The sequence below is a fragment of the Mustela lutreola genome, chromosome 11 (genome assembly GCF_030435805.1).
Source record: "Mustela lutreola isolate mMusLut2 chromosome 11, mMusLut2.pri, whole genome shotgun sequence".
Lineage (NCBI taxonomy): Eukaryota > Metazoa > Chordata > Mammalia > Carnivora > Mustelidae > Mustela > Mustela lutreola.
Window position 1 is genome coordinate 86,393,735 of NC_081300.1, and position 8,499 is coordinate 86,402,233.

The 8,499-nt window shown below is 46.0% G+C and overlaps 1 long non-coding RNA gene across 1 annotated transcript; it reads right to left on the bottom strand.

Moving 5' to 3' along the window:
* Window positions 1-4,045: 4,045 nt before the first annotated feature.
* On the bottom strand, window positions 4,046-7,116 carry LOC131811759 (uncharacterized). Its single transcript, XR_009346102.1, has 4 exons — window positions 6,910-7,116; window positions 6,379-6,458; window positions 4,960-5,041; window positions 4,046-4,356 (listed from the first exon to the last, which is right to left on the bottom strand). It is a non-coding gene; the product is annotated as an uncharacterized LOC131811759 (long non-coding RNA).
* Window positions 7,117-8,499: the final 1,383 nt, after the last annotated feature.

Genomic DNA, 8,499 nt, shown 5'->3' on the forward strand with positions numbered 1-8,499 from the left:
CAGCGGGGAACCTGCTTCCTCCTCTCTCTCTGCCTGCCTCTCTGCCTCCTTGTGATCTCTGTCTGTCAAATGAATAAATAAAATCTTTAAAAAAAAGAAAAAAGAAAAGAAAAGAAAAATACAAAAAATTTTTGTAGACTTTTTTAATTTGTGGAAGAAAAACACACTTTTTGTGGAAAATTTAGACAACTCGGAAGGGAATTTTAAAAAGATAAAATTCATTATAATTCACCAAAAATGGGGTAAAGCCTATGAACCCGGGCCCTGATAGACATTTTCTGTATAACCATTAGTTCCCACCCACTTATTCTCACAGCCACCAAAAGAAGTTGGGAAAATAATGTCCAGCATTTTGCAGATGCAAAGCTAAATTTCAGAAGGGTTAGGTGACTTGCCCACACAGTGAGGGCCAAAATCTGTTTTGTTGTTGTTGTTGTTGTTGTTGTTGTTTCTCATCTAGTACTAAGCCTCTGAACCAGGCTACCTCTCAGATACCACTTGGTGCAAATCACAGCTCTGCCATTAAATACTGTGTGACTTCGGGTAAATTAATTCACCTCTTTGAGCCTCAGTTTCCTCATCTGTGAAATGGATAGAATAATTGTACATAGCTTGTATAATTATGAAAACTAAGAAGACATGTTTTAAACAAGAAAAACAAAAGGGACATGCTTTACAAGCTAGCTTGGTGGGCCCTGGAAGTCCATAGTTAAATGCTCAATAAATATTAGTCATGGGTGTTTGGGGGCATATAGCCCTGGATTTGAAGCCTAGCTCTACTGTTTTAAAGCTATGTGGCCTCAGGAAAGTCATTTCTCCTCTCGGGCCTTGGTTGCCTCATCTGTACAATGGAAATAATTAGAAGAAGCACCATACTAGGGTGATAGGACCTCTTAACAGAATGCCTGGCCCATAGTAGGTCCTCAGTGCACAGTAGCTATTAATTACATTAGAAGAAATAATTATAACATATAATACTGGCAACTGAATAAATAGAAAAGGTCTTGGCTAAAAAGTTGGGAAAACCCCTCCCACACACAGGAGAGGGGAAAAACCAAAGGGAACCAGAGTTCAAAGTGGAAAATGGAGCAGCTGCTGGTAAGCCCCCAGAGGCAGTTTCACCTTGACCCACAAAACCGAAAAGAGGTGTGTCTTCCTGAACAGATAAGGATCAGAAGAACAAAGCATGCTATTAATTAAGTCTTGCCTATTTTAAGTTTATGGAATATTCTTTCCCTTCAAGATAAGCTCACAATTAAAGTTCAAAAGGTAAACACAGAAAGGGGGTGGAGGCTAGTCGTGCCTTCTGCTCAGCACCCACTGCCAACCCTTGGATTCAGAAGTGGGTGGTCTGGTCCCAAAGCCAAGTTTCCTTACCCAGGGCCTCTAGCCATCAGACAGCAGGGGAACCAGATCTACCCAGAGAGCCTGGGAACCAATCCCTGGTGTCTCCTGGCCCTGGCTCCCAGCAAGCAACTAGAATTGAACTTCAGGGGAGGGAGAATGGACTCGGCTTTTCCTCACTTCCCCCAGGAGGATATGAGTCATGGGGAAGAAGCCAGGCAGGACTGGAGTTGCCTAGGATGTGGACAGAAAAAGCAAGCACCTTCCCATCTGGGTGGCCTTGGGCAAGTCACTTCCCTCCTGCATCTGGGTTCCCTCACCTGTAAATGAGGTGATAACAACCTTCAGCCTCCTAAGGTTGGAATGAGCATTATAGAAAGTAAAATTCGAGAGAGTGACTTCCATGGACATCGGAAGTGCTCCACATAACCTAAATGTTATTATCTCCCAAATTCTTTTTATTGTGTTGAGGACACAATTTATGGAGCCAGGAACATCAGGGAGTATTTCCTGTCTACTCTAGGTGTGAGCTTGGCAAGTCACATCCCCTCCTTGAACCTTAGTCCCCTCATCTGTAAAACGAGGTGATTGTAAAGATGGAGTGAATTGATGAATTTAAAAAAAAAACTTAACCTATATCCAGCAATACCACATAAATAAATAAAGCCCTGCTTTTTCCTTTCTGTTCTCTCCCCCAGAGCTGGGCAAATTAGGGAGGCGATAAGAAATATGATAGCCAGTGCTCACACATTGGCTTGTAAGCAGCTAGTTTAATTGTCAGCAATCCCTTTATATCAGAACTTTCTATCATGATGGAAATGTACTACATTTGCCCCATCTAGAACAGTAGCCACTAGCAACCTATGGCTACGGAACATCTGAAAAGTGGTTGGTTTATGTGCAGTACTAAATTTTTTTTAAGGGAATTTTTTTTTAAGGATTTTATTTATCAGAGAGAGAGAGGGAGAGAGAGCGAGCACAGGCAGACAGAATGGCAGGCAGAGGCAGAGGGAGAAGCAGGCTCCCTGCTGAGCAAGGAGCCCGATGTGGGACTCGATCCCAGGACACTGGGACCACGACCCGAGCCGAAGGCAGCTGCTTAACCAACTGAGCCACCCAGGCGTCCCTAAGGGAATTTTTTTTTTAAAGATTGTATTTATTTATTTGACAGACAGAGATCACAAGTAGGCACAAGAGAGGCAGGTGGCGGGGGGCGGGGGGGAGCAGACTCCCTGCTGAGCAGAGAGCCTGATGCGATCCCAGGACCTTGGGATCATGACCTGAGCTGAAGGCAGAGGCTTTAACCCACTGAGCCATCCAGGTGCCCCTAATTAATTTAAATTTAAATAGCCACATGTAGCTAGTGACTACCATGCTGGACAGTACAGTTTGGATTGTAAGCTCCATGAAACCAGTCACTAAATCTGTCTTTTTGTCTTTCTATCCCAAACACCCAACAGAGGACCTGGCACATAGTATACGCTCAGTGTATATTTGCTGACTGAAAGAATTACCAGAAATGCACGCACACACACACACACACACACACACACACACAATGGAATATTATGCAGCCATCAAAAAACCCTCAAATCTTGCCATTTGCAGTGACATGGATAAAACTAGAAGATATTATGCTAAATGAAATAAGTCAATTAGAGAAAGACAATTATCATATGATCTCACTGATATGAGGAATTTGAGAAACAAGACAGAGGATCATAGGGGAAGGGAGAGAAAATTGAAACAAGATAAAACCAGAGAGGGAGACAAACCATAAGAGTCTCTTAATCTCAGGGAATAGACTGAGGGTTGCTGGAGAGGAGAAGGGTGGGAGGGATGGGGTGGCTGGGTGATGGACATGGGGTTAGGCTATGTGCTATGGTGAGTGCTGTGAATTGTGTAAGACGGATGAATCACAGCCCTGTGCCCTTGAAAAAATACATTATATGTTAATTAATTAAAAAAAAAAAATTACCAGAAGCAGGAACTGACCAAAAAACATTCCAAGATTTGTTTCCTTCTTTCTGCGGTTTCCAAGACTTACCTGTAAAATGGGGATAATAGGAGTTTCTCTCTCCTAGAGTTATAATGAGAATTCACAAGTTAATATTTGTAAAGGGCTTGCTAGAACGTCAGCAACAGAGCTGGTGTTGTACAAGTGTTTGTTAATTAAAATAAAACCCAGGGACGCCTGGGTGGCTCAGTGGGTTAAGCCGCTGCCTTCGGCTCAGGTCATGATTCCGGGGTCCTGGGATCGAGTCCCACATCGGGCTCTCTGCTCAGCAGGGGGCCTGCTTCCCTTCCTCTCTCTCTGCCTGCCTCTCTGCCTACTTGTGATTTCCCTCTGTCAAATAAATAAATAAATAAATAAACCCATCTAGGGGTGCCTGAGTGGGCTCAGTCCGTTAAGCCTCCGACTCTTGATTTCGGCTCAGGTCCTGATGTCAGGGTAGTGAAATTGAGCAAGCCCAGAGTCCCAGCTCAGCGGGTAGTCTGCTCTCCTTCACCCTCTGCCTCTGCCCTCCACACCCCTCCCCCCATCCCAGCTCATGTTCTCTCTCTCCCTCTCTCAAATAAATAAATCTTAAAAAAAAAAATCTAGCCCAAGTGAATTTGTCTTTTACAGAATGTATCCATTATATTTAAATGTGGTTGCAAATGAAAGAAACTTTCCAAGGGATAATGGCTTAAAAGACACCTTTTTTTTCCTCTGGTAAAGGGCTCTGGAGGGGGTCTCCTAAAAGTTGTCAGGGACTCAGCCTCCTTCTATATTGGTGTTGCACTGACTCCACCTCAGTATTGGCTTCTTCCTCATGGTCCAAGATGGCTGCTCAGGCTCCAAGCTTCGAGGCCACATTCCAGCTACCTTGGAGGAAGAAAGGCAAAGGAACCCACGTCTTCCTTTTAAGGACACTTCCTGGAAACTGCACACACTTCTATCCCATCAACCAGAATGTGGGCACAGGCCACAACAAGCTGCAAAGAAGGCTGGGAAATGTAGTCTTGATCCTGAACATCACAAAAATTGAGAGTTTTATTACTAAGGAAGATGTAGAGAACAATGTTGATGGACACCCAGCAGCATCCCCCCAGAATTTGAGTTTCACCCTAGGATTTGGTTTTCAATGGCTGTTTTCAGAAGCCTCTGTAGCTACTAATGTACATGTGTATGGGACTCTTCGACCCACATTGGGCTTTCATGCCTGCTACCTGATCTGACCACTAAAACCCTTCCAGGCAAACATGTTGTTATTGTTGCTATGGTTATTATTTGGAACAGATGAGAAAATGGAAGCCTCACCAACTAGCTCCAGGTCCCAGAGATTGTACAAGATAGGTCAAGGACAAGAATCTAGGTCTGTCCAGCTCCCAATCCTTGGTCTGCTTCCCATTCCACAACACATGCCTTCATAACTTCACTGCCCCCCACAGCACAGAAAATGACCCCAAAAGACCCGACACTGGAGTAGATCAAGACCTGAGGTCGGGAGGATCACCGAGGATGGGGTCTGGAGCCCTTCCTGCATCTGAGGGCAACAGTGACAAATGCCGCCCTCTGGACCCCACGCTTACATCCATCTGACAAGTATTTACTGGGCATGCAGTACGCACCTGGCCAAGCGTAAGGGGTTCAGGAGACCCAGTGAAGAATGGGTCAGATAAGATCGGGCACATTCGTCCCTCACACACCAGTCTGGGAAAACAGGTGATAGAGGAGCAAACAAATATATTTATTTATATATTCATGGATTTTGTCCATTTATTCAATAAATAATTGCTTAAATATCTCCTTGACTGGAGGTACTGCAGTGAACAAGGCACAAGTGGTCTCTGCCAGGACAGAGCATCCTTTCTCATGAAGGGTAAGGGGGTGTCACACAATAAGCAGAAAACAAAAAATGTGTTGTAATAAAATAAACATAATATGTCAGGCCATGAATTTCATCTCTCTCTAAATAGTATAAATGGGATATAGCCATGGCTTCCTACCTTCCTTCAATAGGGAAGTCAAGGAGATATTGAAGCACAGTTCTCCCCTCACCCAAACGAGAAGGACCCAGCTATTGGAAGAAGTGCAGGGAAAAGCATTCTAGGCAGAAAGAACAGCATGTGTGAGGGTCTTGAGCCAGGCCCACCACTGAACATTGTACAGGGATTGTCTCTTTACCACCACCCCACCAGGCACATGCAATTATTATTGTTAATAATAGATAATGAGGCTCAGAGAGGAAGACAGACTACTTGAAAACATACAACTCTTTTTTTTTTTTTTAAGATTTTTATTTATTTATTTGACAGCACAAGCAGGCAAAGAGGCAGGCAGGGAGAGAAGGAGGGGAAGCCCACTGAGCAGAGAGCCTGAGCCCAAGACCGTGAGATCATGACCTGAGCTAAAAGCAAAGGCTTAACCCACTGAGCCACCCAGGCATCCTGAAAACATACAACTCTTAACTCCCTTACATGGTAAAGCTGGGTTGCAAACCCAGGTTCACGTTACCACTGAAGCCCATGCCTCCGTCATGAGACTCAGCTCCTCTGAACTCTCTCTAAGAAAGACGGGCATTAGAGGAGCATGGGAGCAGGTGGCAAGCAGCTCCAGAGGGGGTGAAGAGATATTCTGGTTCTACAGCCTCGGCCACAGGCACAGCCAACACCATCAAGGCCACTTGGCAGGACCACACTGTGCGGACAGTCACTCCCTGGTCATAGAGCCAGATCCCCAGTTTAAGCTGATTATCTCGTCACTGTCCACAAAGAGGCTCTGCCACAGCAGTTACAGAATACCATAGCTGGCTCTCTTTCCCCCCTTCCTTGAGAGAGAATCATGGAAGCATGAGGACATATGGGAGAGATGGGTAGGGAAATGGGGAATAACAACACAACAATAATAGCAAAAACTTTTATAATGCTTCTGGTGCTAGGTACTGTCCCAAGCGCTTCCTTTATGCTAACTTGCTTAATCTTAGAAACGAACCTCTAACACCATTTTACAGGTAAGGAAACTGAGGCCCAGAGGGTCTTACCACTTACCTAAGATGACACAGCTGATAAACGGCAGCACAGGGATTTGAACCCAGGCGGCTGACTCTGGAACTCACACTTCCTTTAGCCTTTTTATTACAAAAGAAGACAAACAGAAAAACACACAGAACAAATGAATAACCTTGTGAATTCTTATAAGGCAAACACCCTTGTAAGCAGCAACACGGATCGAGAACTAGAACTTTGCCAGAAAGCCCGGAAGCCCATCTGTGCTCCCCTCCCAGGCACAGTCCCTCCCGGCCCCTCTCTAAAGTCAACCGTAATTGGGATCTTTATAGGAAGGTTTGTTGTTCTTTTGTTGTTTGGGTTTTTTAAGGAAGAATTCCCTGTGTTTCTCTACAGTTTTCTCGCCTGAGTGTATATCCCTAGCCACTGGTGGTTAGTCAGCCCCATCTTTTAATTTGGTACCTTTTAAGTCTCTTTCAATCTACATGTTCTCCCTGCATCCCTCTCTTTTTCTTGTAATTTATTTATGGCTGTGGAGTTTCCCAGCCTGGATTTTGCTGGTGGAATACTCACGGTACAACTCAGCATGTTACTCTGTCCTCTGAGTTTTCTGCCAACTGCCCGCTGGATCTAGAGGCATGCCAGACTCAGGTTCTATCCTTTCTGGCAAGGGGGGAGGCGGGGCAGGGCACGTATTCTTCCATCAGGGGCATGGAATGTCTCTTTTCCTCCGTCTTTGATCAGAGCCCATGCTATTAACCGCATTGCTATAGAGATGCTTCCCGGGTGTCCTCAGCTGCTCCGTGATTTACTCCACCCCCTGGACATATCTGTCTCCAAAAGCGAGCCTTTTATAGGCACCACTGATTCTGCTGCCATGGGGCTGGCTGACACTTGAAAGCAGCCCTTCAGAGGTCCCACCTGAGCTTCTCCACACTCCAGGGGCTGTGCTGGATGGGTCCCTGCCTCCCAGATGAGCGTCATCTCTGTCTGCTCCTCCCTCCAGCCCCGTTCACCAGGCAGATGGAATTCTACTTCCAAGAGACCCACGTTCTCCCTGACCGCTGGGCCTTTGCTGATGCTGTTGCCTCAACCAGAAACACTCTTCCCCTGCCCTCCTCTGACTGAGCACGGCTGATCCTTCTGGTCCTAGCACATCTGTCCTTCCCACTCTATCCCCACCCTGCCAGATTACCTTTTACACAGCCCCTCTTCTCCCCGGCTAACCTGGTAAGTAGCCTAGTAAGCGGCAACAGTAACATTACACTATACCTGCTTGTTTTCTTAACCGTTTTCCCTGCTAGAGGCAGGGATCCTCTAACATCACAGGACCTGGCATAGAGTAGGGGGCACAGTGAATGTCTGCCCAATGCATGCTTGCACCGATGAATCACATGGAGGCAAATCTAGGCTCCGACCAAAGAAGCCTTCAGACCCTGAGAGCCCTTCTAAGATGACACCCACCTAGTATCCCCCTCCACCCACCCCCTGCCCAGGGTGGGTAGTTAAGCAGCTGTGCAGATCACAGAAAGAACTCTCACCTGGGTGGCTCAGTCAGTTAAACAACTGACTTCAGCTCAGGTCCTGATCCCAGGGTTCTGAGATTGAGCCCCATGTTGGCCTCCCTGTTTGGGGGGGAGTCTGTTTCTCTTTCCCATTCCTAGCTCCAGCTCTCTCTCAAATTAATAAAATCTTTTTAAAAAAAAGAAAAAAGAATTCCCACCTGAGATAGAGTCCATCCAGAAAAATGAGTCTTGGTTCTTGGAACACAGAAGAATCTCCTCTTCAAACAATCTTACTAGGAACCACTAAATAAAAGACAAGTTCAAGAGAGGAGTCTGCATTTCAGCACTGGAGGAGGCAGAGGCCCAGCCCCTGGGCTTTCCCTTGTCCTGAGCACTAGGGTTTCTCTGAACAGTGGCCTGGGTTTATTTTCAAGTCGCTTTACCGTAGCCACTGTGTCTGCGATTAGGAGGTTACCACACTGGGGAAAGACGCATCCCAGCTGACGGCCTAACTCCACCACAGGGGTTCATCCCATCAGCTGACGGGGTGCCCACGGAAGCCCTCTTTCTATGAAGTAAGTTCTCCTCTGGCCCTCCAAGACCATTGCATTTCTGAAACCATGTAGATCGGAGGGCTCTGGGCCAAGCCAAGCCAAGA